Source organism: Callorhinus ursinus, unplaced genomic scaffold (assembly GCF_003265705.2).
Source record: "Callorhinus ursinus isolate GAN/ISIS: 27379988/994484 unplaced genomic scaffold, GSC_fseal_2.0 scaffold7, whole genome shotgun sequence".
NCBI lineage: Eukaryota > Metazoa > Chordata > Mammalia > Carnivora > Otariidae > Callorhinus > Callorhinus ursinus.
Window position 1 is genome coordinate 6,773,284 of NW_027397069.1, and position 24,116 is coordinate 6,797,399.

At 39.7% G+C, this 24,116-nt stretch overlaps 1 protein-coding gene across 10 annotated transcripts in view; it reads right to left on the reverse strand.

Annotated features, from left to right (window-relative positions):
- The window catches only part of CLYBL (citramalyl-CoA lyase), a 252,294-nt gene that overhangs the window by 130,341 nt on the left and 97,837 nt on the right, over window positions 1-24,116 (reverse strand). Inside the window, exon 2 of one of the 10 annotated variants that reach the window (XM_073894352.1) lies at window positions 19,881-19,966. The exons of the other annotated variants lie outside the window; for them this stretch is intronic. The gene's annotated coding sequence lies outside the window, so the exon portion shown is untranslated. The remainder of the gene's footprint in view (window positions 1-19,880; window positions 19,967-24,116) is intronic. 10 annotated transcript variants of the gene reach the window in all.

Below are 24,116 nucleotides of genomic sequence, written 5' to 3' on the forward strand. Positions count from 1 at the left end.
CAATGGCCATCCATGTCTTGGAATTGATCCTAACTGCTGGTCATTTCTGCCTTCCCCCTGGTTCGGCTCACTTAGCTTGGGTTAGGCTGGAGGACCCAGCAGAAGGCTGACCGCCCATATGGGCCGACCAGCTCCCAGTCAGTTGACGTTTGATTAGATTATCCTTGCCAGATCTCTGTGCCTGTAATACAAGTTCTAAATACAAGAGGATCTATTTTGGTTCAAAAACCAAATAAGAGAGCAAACTTTGCAGTAGTTTTCCATGGCGCCCAGCATTTTAAAGAAAGCATTTTAAAGAGGCACAACCTTAGAGCTCAGTTTATCCCATTCCCAGCAAGACCAGTAGACTGCAATAACAATCCAAAGGCAGGGAAAACGATAGGATATTAAATTACAGAATACCAACATTTGCATAGTAATTCCCACTAATTAAGAAAGAAAGATATAAGTTGTTTGTTATAAACACCACCAGGTCTTGAGCAAACACCAAGAGCTTACCACAGAGCCAAACCAAGCATTTGTCTAATCAAAGCCACTTTCTAAAGCGTTTTATTAGTCCAGCTGCAGAGCACACATTTTATCACACATGCTAATAATCCCAGTTATGGCGCCTACATTTTAATCATTTGTTCTAGGCTTGTTTCTCAAACAATTAACACTAATGAATGGTCAGAATACCTCGGATCATATATGTCTAATTGCAGTCAAGAGCAGTTCTTGTCTGCATGTACATTTCAATTTACCTCTGGGGATAATGTTTGTTAATTGTATTTCTTTATACGAAAGCGAAGAAAAAGGCAGTTCAGGCAAAAAGGGACTAAGTGTTCTCCTCTCTCCCTTTGTTCCCACAAGAAGCTAAAGTCACTTCAAGAGGCACTTAATCCCATCATCCGCGGTTACAATTGCCTTGCAGCATCAATCAAAAAAGAATCTGAAGTAAAATGATGCAGCTATATTGTGTAATTAAAAGCAATTCAGGTAGTTATTGCTTGGGGCCCTCTACAGGTCCAAATACTTAAAATGGCCCGGCAGGGATCCTAAATACTGTAGTGTTTTAAATTTGGTCAGCAACAATATCTGGAGGAAAGGGAAGAATATGCAAAAAACAAAACAAAAAAACAAAACAAAACAAAAAAAGCCTCCCCACAAAATCCCACAAAAACAAAAACCCAAAACAAGAACAAAAAAGCCTACCACCCTGTCCTCGTGTGAATTGTAAAGGGAAAGAAAAGAAGAGGGAGAGCAAAAGTCTGAGGTAAAAAAGCCCCACAATCCCCAGCTACAAAATGAAATAAACATAGAAGGGCAGGAAGGAGAAAAAAGAAAACAACTGATATTTTCCGAATTCAACAGTCCCTGTCCCAACCCAACTTTCACACTTAAGGAAAAAAATGTGTACCAATGTTGGCTGGGTCTCTTCAACATGAAATGGAACAGCTTTGTAGGATCTATAATATGACAAGTAAAGCTATCTGAAAACCCAAACTTACTAAGAAAATATGAAGTAAATTTATGGTGTGTCTAATTCCATAGTTACTTATAAAGGCAAGAAGTGAAAAGTACTTTTGAAAAGTTTGGCACAGATTTCTACCGCAATTTACTTAAATCATTAAGAAAAAATAAGTGCTGAAGCTTTCAGGCTTGTTATTTGGCTTCTTAAGCCAACAAGAGTTTAACATAGTGTTTTCCGCTATGTGCCTTTAACAAAGAGCCATCCTTGACAGAAAGTTGGGAACAGGCATAATTCTCTGGTTTTGATTCTTGGCTAAAATATTTTTAAGTAAAAACACAACTCCTCAAAGGATGTAAGACTAGATGTTAAAATAACAACGTGTGTTTAAGTGTTACCATCATTTCCCCCTTTATAATAAAACCGGGAAAGAATGCTTCCTGTTGATTTACGAAAGAATTTCTGGAAAAAATGCTAAGTGCATGCCTGAATGAGCTATTGGATATTAAGGAACTTTTCAGAAAAGACACCAGGTTACTCTCAGGATAAGGTACATTGTGGAAGCAGATGCAATCACTAGAACAGGGCATTTCACGGCAGCATCTATAAATACTTTCTAAGGTACGAGTTAGTGGCAAATGTAATTGTGGCCTAAAAACTATGTGTGTGCATGTGAGGGTTATATGATTTAACTTTCAAATCACAAAATGATTATCGAGTGAGATATCCAACAACAGTTCATTTTAACACAGAATTGCCCTCATTTTCCACACAAATATTCTAGCAACTTGAATGCAAAAGCTTACAACTGAAAAATGCAAAAGTATTTCCTCAAAGCTTAAAAACATATATGAAGTACTGATTTGCAAAATGGCAGAATGGAACCAATTGTGTTTCCATCTCTAAAAGAACCAAACTTTTGATAATCTGTCATTTAAAAAAACCTGCCTGCCTACTTTCCCAACTATAATGATCACAGTGTTAGACATACCATATACACTCAAATCATTTTGTGTTGTGAGTTAAGTATTTTCTCTAAGTGGGCACCTGGCTGGCTCAGTCAGAGGAACATGTTACTCTCGATCTTGGGGTTATGAGTTCGAGCCCCACACTGGGTGTAGAGATTACTTAAAAATAAAATCTTAAAAAATAATATTTTCTGTAAGTTCCAAACTATTGCTTATTATTCAGTGCTCAGTCTTCGAGTGTCATTCAAAATCATTAACCCTTAATGGGTGGGAATCAAGGATCTGAAATCCCCTCCAACTGCCATATTCTTATCAACCTTGCCTTCTAGGTAGCACACTCTCCATGGGACCAAGATGAGCAAGTGGATGACTGAAGTGCCCTGCAGGTTACTTCAACCTATACCTCCACCACCAAACTTCTCAGATAATCTATTTCAAAATCAGGCATGGGTGCTTCTTTGCCACAACTGTGCCGCTCAAGATAAGCTACCTGAAGGCAGAGTGCTAAATAAAGACTTTATTTCTGATCCACCAAAGTATCTATTTCGTGTCCTACAGTTTTTTCACTAACTTTTGGATTAAGATAGGCAGGTACTTTCTCTTAGGAAAAGGAAGTGTAATCTTTGTTAACAGGGGAACCAAAACTGAACTAAGCAAAAGGGAGAAAAACGAATTCACCGATAATGAATTTCAGGCAAAAGTGTGTACTGCGATCTGTCTCTTATAACAATCTTTAACACAATTCCCACTGACAGGTGTTTTATCAATATCATATTTTTTTTTCTTCTTGAGCCCCCAGTCTCAGCACTGCTCCCCTTGTTCCTGATGCTCCCCCGGAGCTCCCCAGGGATGATGCCCACCACAACGGGGTCCTTCGGTTCCTGCCATTGATCCAGCTGTGTGCATGCTGACTAAATGCTGCCAGGTCAAGCTGGAGAGCGGGACTTGAAAATTCAGTGCTAATTACTGTGATTACAATCTGTGTGTCAAGCAGCCAAAGCCTCTGGGAAGTGTCCACAGGCAACCTGTCTCTGAATCAAAAATCTCAGTTTGAGAGATGAAGAATCTATACACACTGACTTTCCAGCTCGTTAAGTCATAATATGGGCATCAAGTTGTTCATGATACCTTCTCTGGAAGCATATGAAGTAAGGCAAGCCCAGCATTTAGAATGTACAAGACAGAGAGGGGAAATAATCAAACAGAACCCATGAAGCCCCCAAAATAGCAAGCACCAGAGTCCCGCAATATCATGCTCAGATGGCAATTTTCTTGAGATGACTTGAGACCCTCTGATCCCAACCAGGAAGTGAGTGGGCAATTAATGAAAATACACTCATAGGCATCGCTCCACAAAGAGCAGGGGCAATTATGTCATGAGAAACCTCAAACCCCTTAGTATCCACGTGAGTTGTGTATTAATGACTGAGCTCCCAAAGGCAGATAGACTGGAGTCAGAAAAAGTGATTTCACAAATATATCTTATATGATATTAAAGAATTAAAAAATGTTGATGGGAGGGAATGCTAAGCTATCATTTTGTTTTCCTGGGCTCACAGACATTTCTTAAAATAAATTTGAGTCATTTGGGAATAGGTTGAAGAACAAGTGTATTTATAGCTATTTGAGAAGGCAGCTAGTTTTGCTCTGGAGTGCATGGTTCATTTCCCTTTCTTCATAGACTATGTGCAGATATGCTTGTTCCTGTCCAAGTTATACAAATACAGTTCTTTCCAGAGCACGATCTTTAAATCAGAATTAATCTTTTGAGTCATCATGTAAAATCTTAAAGGAATTTCTACACTTGCAGTAACATTACAATGTTAAGTTTCCAGACGCTGCCCAAAAGTTTTGATTTCACATCTGAACCATCACAGGAAACTTTTGTAGCTGGTAAACACCACACAGGCTTTCTATGTGCCCACAACAAGGAAGAGAGGCTTTTCAAGGGACACACTGGCCAGTGTGGTCCTGGGGCAGCAAGCAAAATCTAACCTGTCATTTTGGGCCTGGTCTGAATTGGCCAACACGTGTCGAACATCAGAGAGCCTTTATGAAAATATGACTTCAAATATTTTTCTTTCCTCTCATTTCCTTTTTTCAAGTCCTCAGTTCACAAAGTATGTCTGTAAGTGTGTTTACTGGAAAATGAAACCACTTTAAAAAGGCTTAGTTGTTTTATATCAAGAACCCTAAGAAAGGTAATAATTTCAGTATGAACCCATTCTATAAAATACCATTATTTGATTACTTATTTAGGTTATTTGCTGATTATGCAACATAAATAAAATTTTTTAAAAAAATAGAAGTGATCAGGGGTGCCTGGGTGGCTCAGTTGATTGAGTGTCTGACTCTTGATTTTGGCTCAGGTCATGATCTGAGGGTTGTGAGATCAAGCACCACATTGGGCTCTGTGCTCAGAGTAGAGTCTGCTTGAGATTCTCTCTCTCCTTCTCCCTCTGCCCCTCCCCAAGCTCGTGCTAAATAAATAAATGTGATCATATGTTTGAAGATTTTTTAACTTCAGATGGTAATTTTTCTCTTTTTAAGAATTAAATGAAATCAGTGTTAGCTTGGTAAAACAAATCATTACTAAATTTTAAAAATGCCACTGATGTACACTCTTGGGTACTTTCTGAATTCTCACAAAGACTTCTGTTAATGACACATTCACATAATGAGAACTACAGCTGAGTGTCCAACTAGAAGAGAATGCAGAATGGGACAATGATAGATGTGCTGGTGGCTCATTCCCCACCCCCATCCCAGGTGCTGGCCCCCACTCCCTTCTTTCCACAAGACTTTACTAAGCTCCGTTCAAGCGCTTCTGCCACTCAAAGTGAGCAATCTAGTAAGTCAAAACTTTTGAATACCTAATTTTCATTTTTTTGTTTTTCCCATGTACAATGAGAGAGCCTGCAAATCTCCTTAGTCTGTTTCTGAATCTGAGTCTGTTCAGTTGGCAATAAGAACTCAGCCCTTTGGCTCGTGGACACTGATACAAGTTTATCAGCATCTAGCACGAGGTCTTGTATGTAGCCACAGTCATGTTTGTTGACCAACTTACTTACCAACTACCTTACTGGTTAATTGATGGTCATTATCATTGCGTTTCTCCATGGCCAAGAAACCCTTACATTTGTTCCACTTCTCAGATGAATTCTAAGAACTGTCTGTGCTGTACTATGCAATAGCCATAATCTGTCCCTTGCAGGCTGAAAAACCACTTACTCTACAAGACCACTAAATAGCAAACACACCAAAAATATGCTCTGGTCAATACAAATAAGTACAATGAAGACTGTCTCAGAAATAATTTCAATCAATTTTATACAATTGATCTGTTCTTTCAAGGAGCCCTTAATTTTCTCAGTCCCTGATTGAGCTGTTACATGAATCATGAAGGCTTAACTATAAAGATAAAGACAGATTATTTCAATCAGGGAATACCCATGATGGTTTAATTAAAGAATTTTTGCATCTCGCTTACAGAATATCGCTCCTTAAGTATGGCATGGCATTTATTTAAAATGTCCCAGAGGCAATTAAGCCCTTGATTAACAATAAAATTTTCTTCCTTAACTTCATTCTCAATTACTACGCAGCTCATTTCTCCTTGCCTGGAACTTCAGCACGTGGTACTCAGTGGATTTAACTCACATGTAATTCCGCACAATCCATCAAAAACAGAAGAATTCAAGTCCACGGGAGCTAGCTGTTCCTAAAAGTTGGAGGTTGTTCTTGTGGTGCAGTTTGCCTCACTTTTCACCTGCCAACTTGCAGCCTACCCACGTCCAGGGGTGTGTGAGGACTCTCTCTGAGTTATGAGAGAGCAAGGGACAATAACCAGGACATAACTCTTAATGCTCAGAGTTCAGTTTTTCTTGAGCTCAAGGAGGAAGGATAGTGATTAATAATACACTTGCCCATTTGATTCCTCCAGTCTGGGCATTGAGGAGAAAGAAAGGGTCATGAGTCCCCAGACCTGCCATCTCTGAATTGTTCTTCTACTTCCCTGGAAAGGAGGTGAGTGGTAGGAAATCAGAGCAGTTAAGTGCATGGCCTTTGGAATCCAGGACACCTGGGTCTGGTGACAGCTTCAGCATGTTACTTGGCCTCCCTAAATCCCGGGTTCGTATTATGAGTTGGATATAACAACGGGATTGCTGTGAGAAATCAGTGAATGCAGATAACACCTGATAAAACACCCTCCACACAGAAAGTCAATCAATAATAGCTACTTTTATTAAAGAGAAGGCACTTTCCCTTCCTCTTCTCTGACCTATGTGGTTTAGACATGTGGGTCTGGAGCAGAGTGTTGCCTAGGATTCTTTTTTTTTTTAAGATTGAGTGATTGATTGATTGATTGATTTGACAGAGAGAGACACAGTGAGAGAGGGAACACAAGCAGGGAGAGTGGGAGAGGAGAAGCAGGCTTCCCGCGGAGCAGGGGGCCCGATGCGGGGCTCGATTCCAGGACCCTGGGATCATGACCTGAGCCGAAGGCAGACGCTTAATGACTGAGTCACCCAGGCGCCCCTTGCCTAGGATTCTTTACAGGTGTGCTGTACACAAACACACACATACACACACGGTGAGAGGTACTCTGCCACATCTGGGAAACACACCCACCAAGGGGAGTGGGACCCCACATCCATGCTAAGAGTGAGCAGTGCAGAAAATAAAAACGTCAGGTTATATCTCCTCTACGATGCCCTCCAGGTCTTCAGAACTTGGTAGGTGGACAAGCTAGATACCAATTCTGGCTTATCTGTGAATTTTTTAATCAGCTCTAAAATAATGTTTCATGATTATCTATGCACATTAACCTCATCTAAAAAGAGAGGAAAATCAAAAGAGTTTTACCATTCATTTCATCTTAGTGTTAGGTAAATTTTTCTTTCACTGATTCCACAAATAGACATTGGACACCTAAGCCAAGCCCTGGGGATATCCATGAGGAGAGAATCGGCTATCCGGGAAGCTGAAGTCTAGCTAGGGAGACAGACCCAAGACAGGGGTCTCTAAGGCAAACAGAGGCTAGAAGCCCAGGAATGAGAGGGGGCATTCAAAGAAGCTTCTCAGAGGTAGTGACAACCTTGGAAGGGGGTAGACAAACTCCAGAGGCAAAAAGTGCACAGTGGGTCCAAGAGAATGAGGAAGAGCAGAGGTAAAATCACTGATTTCATCTCAATTATCACCAGTGTTTTTTTTAAAGATTTTTTATTTATTTACTTGAGAGAGAGAGAGAATGAGAGATAGAGAGCACGAGAGGGAAGAGAGTCAGAGGGAGAAGCAGACTCCCTGCTGAGCAGGGAGCCCGATGTGGGACTTGATCCCGGGACTCCAGGATCATGACCTGAGCCGAAGGCAGTCGCTTAACCAACTGAGCCACCCAGGCGCCCTCACCAGTGATTTTTTTTAAAAATATAATCTTGTTCATATTTTTTAAAAAGATTATTTATTTATTTGAGAGAGAGAGAGAGACAGAGAGAGAGACAGCACACATGCAAGGGGGGGAGGGGTAGAGGGGAAGGGAGAGGGACAAGGAGGCTCTGCACTCAGCGCAGGCCCCAAACTGGGGCTCGATCCTATGACCCTGAGATCATACCTGAGCCAAGTTGGATGCTCAGCCGACTGAGTGGAGCCACCCAGGTATCCCTCACCAGTGATTTTCTTTCTTTGCAAATGCCATGCCCACCTCTAACTCATATGTTGCTTTCATGCATGTGGGGGGATTCCCAGATGTAAACACTAGCTATATGAAACACCGAAACAGTGTTCTTTTTTTGATCCTGTAGTCTGTCATAGGCAGTGAGCAAAAGAGTGCCAACCCAATATCCTACAATTTTCTGAAGCAAAAAAAGCTCCCCTTTTTGCTCTCTGATAAGATTTACTTATGCTTTAAAATCCTCTTAGAGATATACAGGACTTGGGGCGCCTGGGTGGATCACTCAGTTAAAGCCTCTGCCTTCGGCTCTGGTCGTGATCCCAGGGTCCTGGGATGGAGCCCCACATTGGGCTCCCTGCTCAGTGGGGAGCCTGCTTGTCCCTCTCTCTGCAGCTCCCTCTGCTTGTCCTCTCTCTCTCTCTCTGTCAAATAAATAAAATCTTTAAAAAAAAGACTTAAGTAATAATTCTATTTTAAACAAGTATTTCCAACAGAATCGTGTCGAAAAGAGATACAACGAGATTATGTTTTGTATTACCTGAAGCTTAGGAGCAGCATTATTTAGGTACTTCTAAGTGGACAAGGGACAGTGTATCTGTACAGATTCAAAATCTTAAAATACAAGGTAGCAGTACTCATTCTAAGGCAAGCAAACCTAAGTTCTCAACGGTTGACTTTGTTCTTTTTAACACCTATTGAGTTCTTTATTTACATTTCTCTCTTAATCTTTTCAACAATTGTATGAAATAGATAATATTATCGCCACCTATTTTATATAGGGAAACATATAAAATTCAGTAACTTTATTTAGTAACTTCAAATTTATTTTATTTAGTAACTTTAAATTTTCAAATGGGCAGCTGCTGACAATATTGTGCCACATTCACAAGTGATACCAGTTTTCTCAGGGCATTGCACAAACCAAAGCATATTAACTTACATCCATATTGATCAGAAGAGCTTCACTATTAAAAAAGAAAATCAAAACAGATTCAAACAAGAAATGATAGCAAGGATGCCTCCCCACTCCTTCAAAGTTGCCTCTATGTAGGACAGTCTAGAACAGGGCTCAGTAAACATTGTCTGAAAGGGCCAGATAGTAACTTTCACATAGTGAGCTGAGAGACAAATGCTGTGATATTATACAGGGACTTGTACAACAAGAGAGAACGCAAATTTCCACACAATTTTTTACTGATGAAACTCAAAATAAAATTGAATACAACTTTTGGTAATACAGTTCTAGCCGAGAAAAGAATGGCATTCTTTTTGTGTGTGGGGGGGAGGGAGGGGTAGCATTTTGCTTAATTGGAGTTAAAGGCACTTGTTCCCTATCATCAAAGCATGAATCTGGAAAAACCATTCTTAGTTCAAGGGCTGTCTAAAAGTAAGTGGTGAGCAGAAGTTGGCCTGTGGACCCTTGGTTTAGAATATTTATTTAAGAGTTTAGCTTAGACAAACTTATACACCCTGGAGACCCAGAGTTCACAGACATAGGACCCAAGTCACAGAATCACTACAATCATGGCAAAAGAGCAAAATGGTTAAGACTCAGGTCTTCAGCTTTGAACCACAGGCCATGTACCAGCCCTGGTTATTATTCAGAGACATCAACAAATAGAAAGTTTCCAGGGCTCCCCACTACCCTCCCATGGGACTCTCATTTTTTTATATTACTTGTTAACTTGGGAGGTTTGAAGTTGCTGCCACACCAACTACTTTGTGCTACACTAAAGAAAAGTCAATTTAGTGGAATCACAAAAAAAGTACATTATATTTGCTTCTATTTGTGGCGTTTAAAAAAAAAACTCAATTTCTCTCACTTTCCGTACCACCCTCCCCCGGCCATCCTGAGGCCAATAAATTTCTTTTTTGGTAAAGTTTTAACAGATCAGTTTTGTGTTCCTAAGTCTATCCAGCATTTCATCCTCCTTTTAAATACAAAACCCAGAAACTCAAGTCTTTTGTGGGCTCTCTGCTCTTTGTGTGATCATAGGGTAGAGGTGGGGGAGGAGAGGGGAGTGGGGTGAGGAGGGCGGTTATTGGCTCACAAAAGTCCAGACAGCATTTGACTACAAAAATGCAGAGCAGGGGAGCAGGGTGGAAGAAATGAATCAGAAATCCCACAAACAGAGGAGGGTTATTTTTCTTTTAAAAGATTAAGGATTGTAGGTTTTCATGCTTACTCAGATGGAACAAGAAAAGATTTTAACTTCTTTGCCTCATTCAGTTTGGCTCTGAACAAAACAAAAGTTGAGCACATTCAAAACATCCATTATAATTTTCTTCTTCCCAACATCTGGTGAAAGATTTGGGGTTACATTCCACTCAATAATAATCCCAGGGAAGAAAAGTCGAAAGCTTGCCAAACACGGAAAGGCAGAGGGAACTCATAAGGCCTTTCCCTCCCTTTCACACGGACAGACATTCTAGGTAAAGCTTCCTTGCCATTGTGAGTTAAATTCCAGTTCTAGCATCAAGCTGGGACACACGGATTCTAGGTGTTCATAACAAATGGGGAAATGCATATAGCTATTTTATAGAAATGTCCAAAGGCGCAGAAGCAGTTTCTTTTGAGGGAAGGAACCATATTTTCCAAATTAGTACAACTCGTAGTTGATGGGCTGACACCCGTTCATCTACGTCTATAACGAACTAATGCTCCTGATGACTAATAATGCTCTCAGGAAGTAGTTAAACACCCGTAGGTTGTACACTGGTAATACAGAAGATAAAAAGCAAGGGGAATAGGCAAACGAGGAGAGGGAGGAAGTGAAGGCAGTAATTTGGACAATAAAGTGGAAAGAGTTTCAATCACGACAGGGGTTCAGTGCAGCCTGAACAGCCCTCCATCTATGGACAAGTCTGATCGTTTCTCTCCTACAGTCAACTCCCCAGTAATTAAAATTTCTTAAAGATTTCTCTTCTCTGACCATTCCTATTGCACATACATTATTGGGGTTACAAAATCTTAAAAATTAATCCAAAGCTCTGATCACAACGATAAGGCAGAACAGAAGGTAATATTCGAGTGGGGAAAATAGAGATAAAGAACTGATTTTAAGAGCCATGATTTCAGGGAGTTGTGATTTTCGGAAGCATCCTTTTTGCTGACCCTGGCACCATACCAGGCATACAATAGATGCTAATTAAATATATAAATGAGTTCAAAAAACAAGTATCTTAAATTAGCTTTTATATGAATTTTCCTTCCTTAATTGTATGATAGTGATGATAATTCTCTTTAGAGAATTGAAAGAACAAGTAGAATTATACTATTTACCTACTAACTAATGTGCATATGTTAATCATTCAAATAGAAAACACTGATATATAGTCAGGAAATTTCTTTTCTTTTTTGCCTTTTTTTAAAGAAGATTTTATTTTTAAGTAATCTCTACACCCAGCATGGGGCTCAAACCCACAACTCCGAGATCATGAGTCCCCCAACTCCACTGACTGAGCCAACCAGGTGCCCCATAGTCAAGAGATTTCTAAGGAAGCTGATGTATTTTTAAATATCTTTGGGTGAAATAAAAAGTTGTCCTGTTGACAGCTAGGGTGAAGGTAATGAAAACCTCTTTTATTATAGCACTATATTTTTATATTTAACTCTACTTAGCTCTCAGGATATTTGTAGCACCTTAAGTTTATGGATATGTTCCCAGTGATCATGAACCAGACACAGGTTTTATAAAACTCACTTAAAATAGCAAAATTACAAAACAGTGACTCATTATCATAATCTTCCTGTGGATATAGCTTAAGATACACAGGAAACCGATTTCTCTCTGAAAAGAGAAAAAAGAAGGTAACACCTTTAAAATGCTGACACATAATGCTGAAATCCTTAAAACAATGTAATCTGGAAGATGTAGGAGTCTTTACATGTTACATACAGAAATAAGAAAAAAGAAAGAAAGAAAAGAAACAACTGTATGCCCTCAACAAAAATGAAGCCCCAGCAGACTATGCTGCTGAAATCCCAAGTTTTTGGTACTATTTGTGCAAGTGCAAGTGCAAAATATGTCATCCCAGCAGCCTCCAACAGAGGAGCATGCAAGTGACAGTTCTCACTAAAAAACGGAAGTACTCGTTCCTGAAAAGCTAAAGCAATGTGAAACCCCGTGGCTGGGGAGTTTGTTATTCAGTGTACTTCCTAGCTAGAAAACAAAGAAATTAGAAGTGCCAGCCCAGGCCTTTTTTTTTTTTTTTAAGATTTTATTTATTTATTTGAGAGAGGGAGAGCACAAGCTGGGCAGAGAGGCAGAGGGAGAAACAGACTCCCCGCTAAGCAGGGAGCCTGATGCGCGACTTGATCCCAGGACTCCAGGATCATGACCCAAGCTGAAGGCAGATGCTTAACTGACTGAGCCACCCGGGTGCCCCCAGACCTTTTTTTCCCCTCAGGAGATTTCTCAGTTCCCTTCTCCCTGTGGCCCCTCCGTCACCTGCCACTGTCCATGTTGCCCCACACTCTGTGCATTAGATGTGTGCATCAGCACTCTCCTGCTAGCACTACCCCCCCCACCTCTATCTTCTCACTTCTGAAACCTCATAGGGCCTTCTCCATCACCTATCACAGCCTAATCAACAGCAATGTTTCTGGTCTTTTGGTGCAATCAGCAGTTAAGTTTTATTTCAATACTTTGAGGCATTCTCCCATTTTTTTTAAAGCAAGCTAGACAGTCATGTATTCTGCTGCCAGGCTTTTTACTCAAGAAATTATAAATCAAAGTCAACTTTAATTTTCTTTAAATAAAAGTCAACTTTTATTTTTATTTTTTATTTTTTTAAGATTTAATTTATTTATTTGACAGAGAGAGACACAACGAGAGCAGGAACACAAGCAGGGGAAGCAGGGGAGGGAGAAGCAGGCTTCCCACTGAGCAAGGAGCCTGATGCAGGGCTCAATCCCAGGACCCTGGGACCATGACCTGAGCTGAAGGCAGACTCTTAACGACTGAACCACCCAGGCGCCCCAAAAGTCAACTTTTAAAGCAGGCTTTGCTAACCCTATTTTGACTCTACTCATCCATTTAACTCTTTCATCCTCATTTATTTTTCTTTATACGGTGCAAGCTGCCAATATCTGGCCTATATAACAAAGTACAACAAAGCCATGACCCTCCTCCTTGAACCCCTCCCAGAGAAGCTCACTCTGGGGCTCCTGGGGGCTCACCTCTCAGGCTGGTGGTGTGCTGCCTCCCTCCTAGTTCTGGTTTCCATTGTCTTCCTCACTGAGATTCTAGGCTGTGGTCTCTGTACCTTCACTTCCCTAAAGAATCATCTCATCAGCAGCTCTGCTGCTCCCTGGGCTCTGGGACCCATGTGTGGGCAGCCCCCCTATAAGGCATTACTCAGAGGGCACCCCATCCCCAAGTCCCACCCTATCTCCACATGGGTAGAGAACTGCCTTGCCCGTCCTCTTCAACCTAGTATGGCCTGTCCTGAAAAAAGACCGAAGGGCAAGTGCTTCAAGTGACAATCCTCAGTCCTCACTAACAAAGAGACCAGTGATGGAGCCAACTGCTCTCTGCCCAGACTTGGCTGCTGGGGCTGCCCCCATAGGACCCATTTGCCTGCAGGCTGCCACACTGTCCATGCACTTGAGGCGGGGTGCACACCAGTTCTACCACATACGTTAGTCAAATTTTAAGAGGTGAACCCAGATACTGGCTGGGATACATTAAAGCAGGAATGTGATGCCCTCACTGCCCAGTGAAGAGGTCAGTTTCCTGAGTGCCCACTGGTGCACCTTAAGATCCACAGCTATGATGACAAGCCCCTGGAAAGATGGGGCCCAACAGCACTCCAGGCCCTGTAGGGATGGTCTGGCAACAACACGAACAACAGTAACAAAGCACTGATTTGGGGTTGGGGGGGTGCAGTGGCATTTAGTGGTCAGGACAGTCATATATGCAAAACACTCAAGTACAAGCAAAGTGGTCCAGGATGCAGTGCTCTTCTTTCTCCTTCTTCGTAAACTTTTGTAAACAGAAGAAATCACACTTTGCTAACTGACAGAGAAAGAAAAAGAATTGTTCAATGACTCTGGAGTGTCTCGCCAATGGGCCAATGGCCATTTGCACTTTTCCTCTGGAGGGGAAGAAAGGGGTGGTGATGTATCGTCTGGTTTCTCTTTCCCATCCTCCCATTTACGTACATTTCCAAAGCTTATCAAACTCTGAGGATATTCAGCCCCCAAAAGACCCATGTATCTAAAGGCACACATCTTACTGACCAGATGAAACTGTGCCTCAGAGACATTTACAGCAAGCACCATCAACTACCACACCTTGTGTCTTTTCCTTAAAGCATAATTAGTATTCAAGCAGATGGCTAAAAAAGGAGTCCAATCTAAAAGACCTATCTAAAGATAGGTTCAGTAACTGACCTATAAGTGGAGGGTCTTTTGGCTAAGATCACATATACATTATCTTCATATAAATGGCTGAGTACATTTGCTGGTCATCAACAACGTATAAGGCATACTGCAGCACACAAAAACACACTCTCCCATTTAGAGTTCACAGTTTGAAAAGACAAGGAAAATCAGTACAGATCTTTCAGTGCTACTTGTTTTCCAACTTATTATGAGCGAGAACATGTAATATAGTCCTTCAACCTGATCTACAAGAAGAAGACAATGAGCTGGTCCTTGCCATTATGCTTTTTCTAGCTCTAATAGCAAGGCCCTGTAGAACTTCCAGAACATAATTATGCAGAAAGTTTTCAGCCTTCCAAAGCAGAAGCAACAACTGTCTTGAGTATCTCAAAAAATCTGCTATGTTTAAGTACTGAGAATGACCCGATTTATACTGAGTGGATTTTGAGAAATTCTCATCATAAAACACATGAAAAGCAGCATAATGAGATCCGTAATATTAGTCCTAATATCCTCTGTAAATAAAGGCAAAATGTATCATTTCCTATGATATCAATTCTAAGGTAAAAAGGACAATTTTCTTCAGCTAGCATTTATTATATGTTGCCTATGGGAGAGAGAACTAGGTTTCTGTTTTAGCCCAGATCTCTTACTTGCCTGTTTCAAAGGAAACAGCTAATTTTCTAGGTGGCCTACTTTTGCTACTTACTGGATCCTAGATCTGACCATAAGGAGGTTTGGGGGAGGCTGAAATATGCTTGTGGTCATTCCTTTTTGCCACTTGGTATCAGAAGATGAGGTGTCCAGAGGATCACAGTCCTCTGATTTTGTGAGAAGACCCTGTCTGCCCTCTGGGACCTTTATCCAAAAAAGAACCTACAACCCCGGAAGAAATGTGGTGGAAGCCTTGATTTTGTTGAGAAAGTGAAGGCTGTGACCTCTTTCTTCTCAGCAATCATCATGCTGATTTTGTGTAAAAAGGCAACATTTGGAGTATTTCCACTGTCGGGAATACTAAAAATGTCTGTAATTATGTTTCATATGAGCAAATGAAGCAGGTATTCCCCAAGCCTAAAAAGTCTTTGAGGATTTTTCCACAGCATGAGTTTCCAAATAGACACCTTCACAGTCTTTTTGATGGCACAGAGAAAGTATAACCAGGTAACTTCTCTGGCCCTCAGTATGCATGATGGGAATCAGAATGTAAACACTGGATGCCCTGTAGATACCTATTTCTTGGGAATAAGGGAGTGGGGGGTGGGCCAATCACAGAGGTGTTGCCGTGAGCAAAGCCCCGTGGTGGCTCGTTCACCATAATCAGAGAACTTAATTCTCATAACAAGCCCTGAGTTGGTGGCTCTTTCCTTTCAGGTAAGGAAAAGTAAGTGACAGCCTTTATCCTTTCCATGACATTACTCTGCCTTCATGGCTCACTCCAGTTTCAAATATGAAAAAAATCTATCAGGGCACCCGGCTGGTTCAGTCGGGAGAGCATGCGACTCTTGATCTCAGGGTTGTGAGTTCGAGCCCCACATTGGGTGTAGAGATTCCATAAAGAAATAAACTTTAAAATGTTCTTTTTTTAAAAAGAAAGAAAAAGAAAAAAAATCTATCAACCATGCAACTTCAGTTAGCATTCTAAGAACTATGGTCAGGCCTGAGTAATCTATTCACAGACATGCTTCACAGAGAACATATTCACTCCCACAGTTAAAGCTGATTATCAAAAACTAACATACTTAGAGGTTTCCACAGTTTATAATAATCATTGTAAATATAAGTTAAAAACCAATTACATTGACAATGATAACAATGCTATTATAATTCTATGAGACTGGCATAAAGTAGGAGTTTAATAATTAGTATTTAATGAATGAGTAAGTTCAGCTTTGGGTCTCTAATCTAGAAACCCTACCAAAACAGAATCTATGAGAAATCTAATATCTTATTCATTTTAAACTAGTAATTTAAAAAGCCCTTATGATTGGCTATTAAATCTTCAGCAGGACAGTAGTAATTATCATGAAATGTACTTTAAAATTAATTCTAAAATCTTGCCTTAACTTGTCTTAACATAAATATATCTGTTGTATAAGTTCATGAAAATAAACCCAACTACCTCACTTTCCACTGAAAAACAAATGTTTCAGCTGGAAGAGAAGGGATTCTATCTATCCATACCTAAAGCTATCTTCCGAAGTCAGGACTATTAACCTGTTGCCTTCATGCGCATGTGCAGTGGCTGAATTAACGGGACAGAAGGCAGCAGCCCTAAGAGCCGACCCAGCGCATCCAGTGAGTAAACCACAAACAAAAAGGGATTTACACACCATCACAATGGCCCCTGGGAGCCGTTCCGGTCCTTCAGAACCCAAATCCAACTTTTCAATGACACCTAAATATACAGACACCTTGCATTTGCAATAAAGTAAACATGATACACCCTTTCAAAATCAGCTTATAAAATACAATAGGTATGTGATTGAGTTTTTTTAAACTAAGTGCTTGAAATATACCCTAACTTGCTTCTAGGTCAAAACAACCAAAAGAGCCAACATTCGACCCTGGGTTTCTGCAGCATAGTGCTAAAATGACCCTTCATATCTCTGATGGCCTCTCAACGAAGTTGGTAAATAAAAGACAACAAATGACAATAGAATCCAATTTCCTACCTGATCCCGACCATCCGGGGGCCAATCTGCAACTCCCCCACAGCAGCCTCTGTGAAAGCACACAGTGGTAGCACTCACTTGTCCCCTTCTTGCTTTTGTTTCCTTTGAGAGCCATCCCTGAAACTTACCCAAGCTGTGCGTTTCTGAGTTAAGAGGCAGATCCCGTACCTTTAAAAAAAGTTAACCACTATAAATCACCATCTTCCTTACTGTTGAGTCTTTTTCCTTCTTTTACACCAAGATTTCTTTCCACCAACCTGAGAGCAGAAACTTCCCTACGCTAAGATCTCAGATAATGGTCATGTTTAAAGACCAGCCCTGCTTGTCAAAGATTAGAGAGCTATCTGGAGCACACGCTCCTCTTCACCATAGCCAAGTAGGCCCGATAAATGCTAATACTCAGCATGACGCATCAAGAACTTTAAGCCTCAGCAATGCCTAAGCAGAGAGTATCACAAATTTACTGAAATTATCTGTGGCACAAAAGAAAAGAGAAGGAATTAATCAAAGTCTCTCTCTTAATGCAATGCTTGATTGAACTACCCCAATCCCTTTTTAAATAGGATACTGGTGGCAAGTGACCCTGATGGCGTGCCCTAGTGAGATACACAAGGAGCACTTGTTCCATTTTTTTCTTTTATGACCTCATTAAGGAGGATTTTGAAGATTGTTCCTGAATATGAGAACAAAGTGTCTTAAGACATCTCTAGCTTTTTATGTCTTTAGCCTTTTACTGCTGGGATGGCCTTTGGGTGTGTGTTTATAACTAGGTACACTCATGCTCACACTTACCTCCCCCCACCAAACAACAATCAAGCAAGGTGATCTGGAGGAAAACAGTCAAAGCTGCACACCTTTAAATGCAGAGATGTGGTACTTTCTCACACTGGTAAGTTTTGCCAAGACCAACTTGGGATCCACTCTCTTTTTTTTTTCCTCTCTGAGTTGTAGCTGTCATTAATTAGCTCTGGCGGCTGTTTCAAGGCTCTTATCGAGGGAGGGTACAGACTGCCAAATCTGCTAGTGTGAAAATACTCCACCGCCAGGAACATTTTCCTCTGTTTGTTGATTCCACGCTTCGATTTAATATGGAAGATTATATTTTACAATCAGAAACAAACAAACAGATTTATAACTGAAGACATGAAAGGCAAACAAGGAAAAAGCAAGCCAAGGGCTGAGCCTAAATGTAGTATTTTTATTGACTTCTTAGAAACCAAATAACCTGGCATATTAGTGTGTGCATTCTGCAACAGACATTCAGCCCCATTGTACTACTTAGAAGAGAATAAAAAGAAACCCTACTGTTTGAAACTCAGCGGAACATCCCCACAACAGGGCACAACTGTTCCCTCATGCATGAATGGGAAGGAGATGAAAGAAAAGATGGACTTCTGAGGTACAGCAAAAAACAAAGACAACAAAAGTGCTGATCATGAGGGAATGACACAACTCATTGCAGCAAAAAGGATGAGAGAAAGAAGCTTAGACAATGGTGAGGACAGCTAAGTGACACGTAGGAGAATTGAAAAATCTACAGAAGTGTCTTTTCTCTCCACCCTTGATGAAAAACAATTAAATGTTGGTACATCTGTCATAAAAAAAGATCATTGAAACCTGTTACCATCATTATGTGCGGTAAACTTAACTACCCAAACTGTAACTCTCCAATTAAACGCTGCCACCTCTGTTTCTTACCCTTGCTAAAAGGAAAAGTTTTAATTTCTATGACACTTAATAGCATCTGAATATGAGGTAACAAATTAGAAAGCCTGGGGGGTGCTTAAATGTGTGTACACGTGTATACAAAGGTTTAAAACACTCTATGTAAAAGATAGGCTTCAGGAAATTTGTATATAAACTCAGCTTTTGTTTACAAAATATTTTCCTCTTGACTCATATTATAATTATAGAGATATTTGCTCTAAATTTTGGATGAGCTTTCATCTAGTAGCAGCTCCAAACATTCTGGCTTTAAGTTTCTTTGCTCTCAAACCCCACTGCCAAGAAGATATTGTTACACTTAATACGAATGAAGGAAGTTCATGATTTAATGCTACTTTTAGGTGAATGCAGTCATTTATACATGATGGGAATAATTACCTTTTGATGTTTCTGTTTTTCTTAAACAGAGGTACACCTGTCCACACTTCACTAATGTTGAGCCCTGCTAATGAAGTGTTCAGTGAGAAAATCCCATCAACCAAATATATTAAAAACCACCATATGAAATCCCCACTAGATGTTTATTGCTCCGGAAGTCCACCAGCCTGGGAAAGTCACACTGTTTTAAAGTGAGCTCCTGAATGTTATTCCTTGCTGGATAACGTGCAGCCCCCTCACAAAATCCAAAAAAAGCAGTTATTGACTCTGTCAGAATGCCTGATTAATGGATAAACGCTGTAATTGATTAGCAGAGAAGTGTGAATTAAAACAGGGCACGGCATCAATAACCAGCTTCTAACAAAGGTGGCTGACATAAGAAGGAAAACAAGCGCCCACAGCTATATCTCATCAAAGGCACGCTTTTCTTAAAACAGTGGTGAGAAGGGGAACTAAACAGGCCCAGTGTCGGGTTCTCTGCAATTCTTCAGTCTCTCCTCCTGGTAAGCGAGCTGTATGGAGCCACCGGCAAACGGTATGAGCACTCACTCCTCAGTCCACCTTCCCTCCACCTTTGGATATCAAGTCATGGAAGGCAGTTAAAGGTTCCCATTGTTCCCAGACTTACAGAAAAAGCACATAAGAAGTCCTGTTCTTTCTTCATTTTGTTTACTGGGAACTCTCTTTATTTACATCCTCATAGAAAAGTAAACTCTAAAAAAAAGAAAAAAAGAAAAGTAAATTCTGCTTGTTCCAGTGCCCCTGGAGAGATAGTGGGGGTTACTCACTGGAACATTGCTTCCAACTGCTTCTGGAGGTGAAAAACTCATTCGTTCATTCATTTATTCAGTCAGTCAGTCAGTCATCCAGCATCTGGTATGGACTAGTTACTCTTCTGGGCTGAGGAGTACAAAGATGAATAGCTTTATGGCAGGCTGAGTTGATGCAGTCCCCACTCCCGCTTAAATTACACAGAAATATTGGATAATATAAGGCAAAAAAAACCAAAAACAAACAAAAAAACCCATCATTTTTTAAGGTTAAATGTATAGCTGAGATTGAAAGAAAAAGGAAAGGGAATCTTCAAGTGCTAAAACAGCGGGAATTGTAGGGCTGGAACTCCCGGAGCTGATGCTGTAGCCACAGAGGGATATCAGTCCTGGAACAAGGAGTAGGGGCTAGAATATCAACAACCCACCCGGGACAGAAGACACGAATTTGGGCGTGTGCTAGGTGAGGGACCTTAGAAAGCTATCTAATCCATTAAAGGGAACTAGAAGAACTCTCCCCACAAAAGAAATGGCAAAGTAGGCTTGGGCACTGTGAAAATAAACAAAGCCTTCTGTATGAGTCGTCAAAACGGTGAGCCTATGCAAAGAGCAAGGCCAGGCATTAAGTTTATAGCCCCTGGATGGGTTGGAAGTTACAAATAGAGAAATTAAAATTAATTTGAGTTCAAGACCTTGAAACAACTGAGTCTTGGTTTGTAGAAGAAAAATGCAAAGCAGTGCTGCAAGAATGTATTCACAGTCTAGGGCGCTTGCACGCCCCGAGACAAAAACAACCCCTGCTGAAGATGAGCTTAAAATAGAGAGTCCCGATCACGTGGAGAAGTAAACCACCCGGTGGGACAGTGAGCAAGGACAACACAAGGGTGAATAGGTACCTGGGAACTAGAAATAAGTGAAAACCTAAGAAGGAATCTGAAATATAAGTTTGAAGTTATTAAAGTGATCCAACAAGGAACAGTAACCATTAAAAAAAAGGGGGCAGTATTGAAAATAAAAATTAATTTGAATGAGAATCAAATGGCATTTTTAAAAGGAAAAATATAGTCATGAAATTAATAAGTGAAACAGTAGATTAGACATGGCTGATAAGAGAATTAGTAAACTATAGGGTGGATGAGAGGAAACCATACAAAACATGGCACAGACAGGTAAGCGACAGTCATGAAGATAGATAAGAACTGAACAGTAGCAAAAAACAGGAGCGGCTTAAAAATGCAAAAAAAAAAAAAGAAGTCATGAAGATAGGAACAAAAAGGGTAAAATGAGATATTATAATAAATGTCTAAGAGAGAATAGAAAGAATGAGGATTCATGACAGACATTTTCAGAACTGAAAGAAATATTTAAGTTCTGAGACTGAAGAAGCACGGTCATGAGCGAGATAAACACAAATCAACACCTACGCATATGGCAGTGAACCTATAGAACACCTAATTAAGAAAAAACAACAACACAAACAAAACAAAAACAAAAGCCAGAAAAGACTAAAAAACAACTTTGCTGCATAATATACTGTTCCCAAGTAGCAAAATAAACCCCAAAATAATGGAAAAATATTTTCCAAGTACCGAAGGAAAATAACCTTTTGTGTTGAATTCAACTGAGTTATCATTCAAGATAGGGGCAAAATAAACACATTTTTCAGACAAAGGGTGAAAGAAGTTACTACTCTCATACTTTTACTGAGAGAAGTGACCAGAGGTCTATTTCATAATACAAGAGGCTGAGTCCAGAAGAAGGGAGTGGGATCCAAGAAACAATGATGAGCCTGAGGTTGCAAGCAGGTGACTAAATCTACAAAAGCCTTTACTATAAGAAGAAGAACAGCAGCAGCAATAATAATGTCATCTCATGTAAAACAAAGGACCAAAAAAAACCCAAAACAAAATAAGAAAATAAGTAGTAGGCTCTGATAGCATACCAGACAGAGGACATGGAAGACTAGGGGTATATATCAGGGCTAAAATACTTTAGAACACTTTGTTCAGAAGGAGAATAGAGATTTAGCAGTTAACTTTAGATTTTGTTAAATTAAATATACATGTTAAAATTATAAAAGTAATCACCAAAAGAAAAAAAACTAGAATATGTAACTTGAAAATCAATATAAACAAAATTGTAGGAATAAATAAAGCTAAGTAAATTCAATTAAAAGCAGGAAATGAAGGAAAATATAGCAAACAGAATGGTACATTTAAAAAGGGAAAAAATGAAAATAAAAAATAAAAAAGAGGGAAAAAGGGGCTCCTGGCTGGCTCAGTTGGTGGAGCATGTGACTCTTGATCTCAGGGTTGTGAGTCTGAGCCTCGCATTGGGTGTAGAGATTACTTAAAAATAAAATCTTTAAGAAAAAAAAGTAAAAAAAAAGGTAGTAATAAAAGAAATTTAATTCCATAAGAAAGCACAACAAATGTAAACACATTAAATACCCCTATTAAAAGACAGAAAATAAATGCAAAGAAAAAAAAGGATCAATTAAATACTGTTTTGAAAAGATACATCTAAAACATAAGATTGAAAGTAAAAAAAAAATATATATATATATATATATGGTGATAAAGATAGTCAGGGGGCACTCCCTGTTTTGGTCATGATATGTTTGGCACAGACTAGGTTCTTGATAGACACTGCTGAATGAATGACTGAATCAATGAATGTTAATATCAAACAAGATAGAAATCAAGGCAAAAAATATCCTTAGGGATTAAAAAAAGGATCAATAGATAATGATAAAAAGATCACTTTATCACAAAGAAATAATATTCCTTAAACTATAGACACCTGTAATAAATGCAAAAATTATCAGAATTACAGAAGTAATTGACAAATTCAGAGGTAGAAACTGATAGGTCTAAAAAACAAAAATTTGGGGGTACCTGGGTTGCTCAGTCGGTTAAGCATCCGACTTTTGATTTCGGCTCGGGTCACGATCTCAGGGTCGTGAGACTGAGCCCCGTGTCGGGCTCCATGCTGGGTGTGGAGCCTGCTTAAGATTCTCTCCTTCTCCCTCTGCCCCTCCCCACCCATGTGCTCTCTCTCTCTGGGGCAGGGGGGAGAAAGAAAAGAAAAAAGAAAAAGAAATTATAAATAATTTTAGAAATGAAAAAAACAGGGATGCCTGGGTAGCTTGGTCAGTTAAGCATCTACCTTCAGTTCAGGTCATGGTCCCCAGGGTCCTGGAATCAAGCCCTACATTGGGCTTCCTGCTTGGCTCATTGGGGAGTCTGCTTCTCCCTCTGCCCCTCCCTCTGTTCACGCTCACGTTCTCTCTCACTCTCAAATAAATAAAATCTTCTATAAAAAAATGAGAAAAAGCACAGCATAAATCTACAGGTGCAGAAGAGACCAAGAGAATGCTAGAAACAACTTTGTGGCAATAGGTCTGAAAACAATGTGAACAATTTCCTAGATAAATATAAATAACCAAATGGGACTCACTAAGAACCAGGAAACCTAAAGAAATCATGCTATTAAACATACTGAATTAATAATCAAGATATAAACATACACAAGTTGTACAGATAATTTTAGCAAGTTTTAAGAAGCCTTTAAGAAACAATATTCATATCTTATACAAACTGTTTCACAGAAAAGAATGAGAGGGAAATGTCCTCAAAAATTCTTCACAATATATTTGAAGAGAGTATAAAAACCAGGAATACAGGAAATTTACAGGCCAGTCTCACTTAAAGCATAAATGCAAAACTCCCGAGTTTTAGCAAACCAAATCAAGAAAATTGAAAAAAAAATTGTTTCATACCAGTAATTTAACATTAGAAGGTATATTAGTATAGTTCACTTCATTAACAAATTAGAGAAGTCTTAAACATCTCAAAAGATGTAGGAAAATCATTTATCAAATTCAAGAATGTAAAGAAAATTTTGTGCATCAAAAGATACTATAAACAGCAAAAAGGCAACCCACAGAATGGGAGAAAGTTTTTGCAAATCATATATCTGATAAGGGATTAATTTCCAGAATATATACAGAAATCCTAAAATCCAACAACAAAAAACAACATAATTAAAAAAAAAAACTAGTAAATGTTCATACAGTTGGCTGGATACTAAAT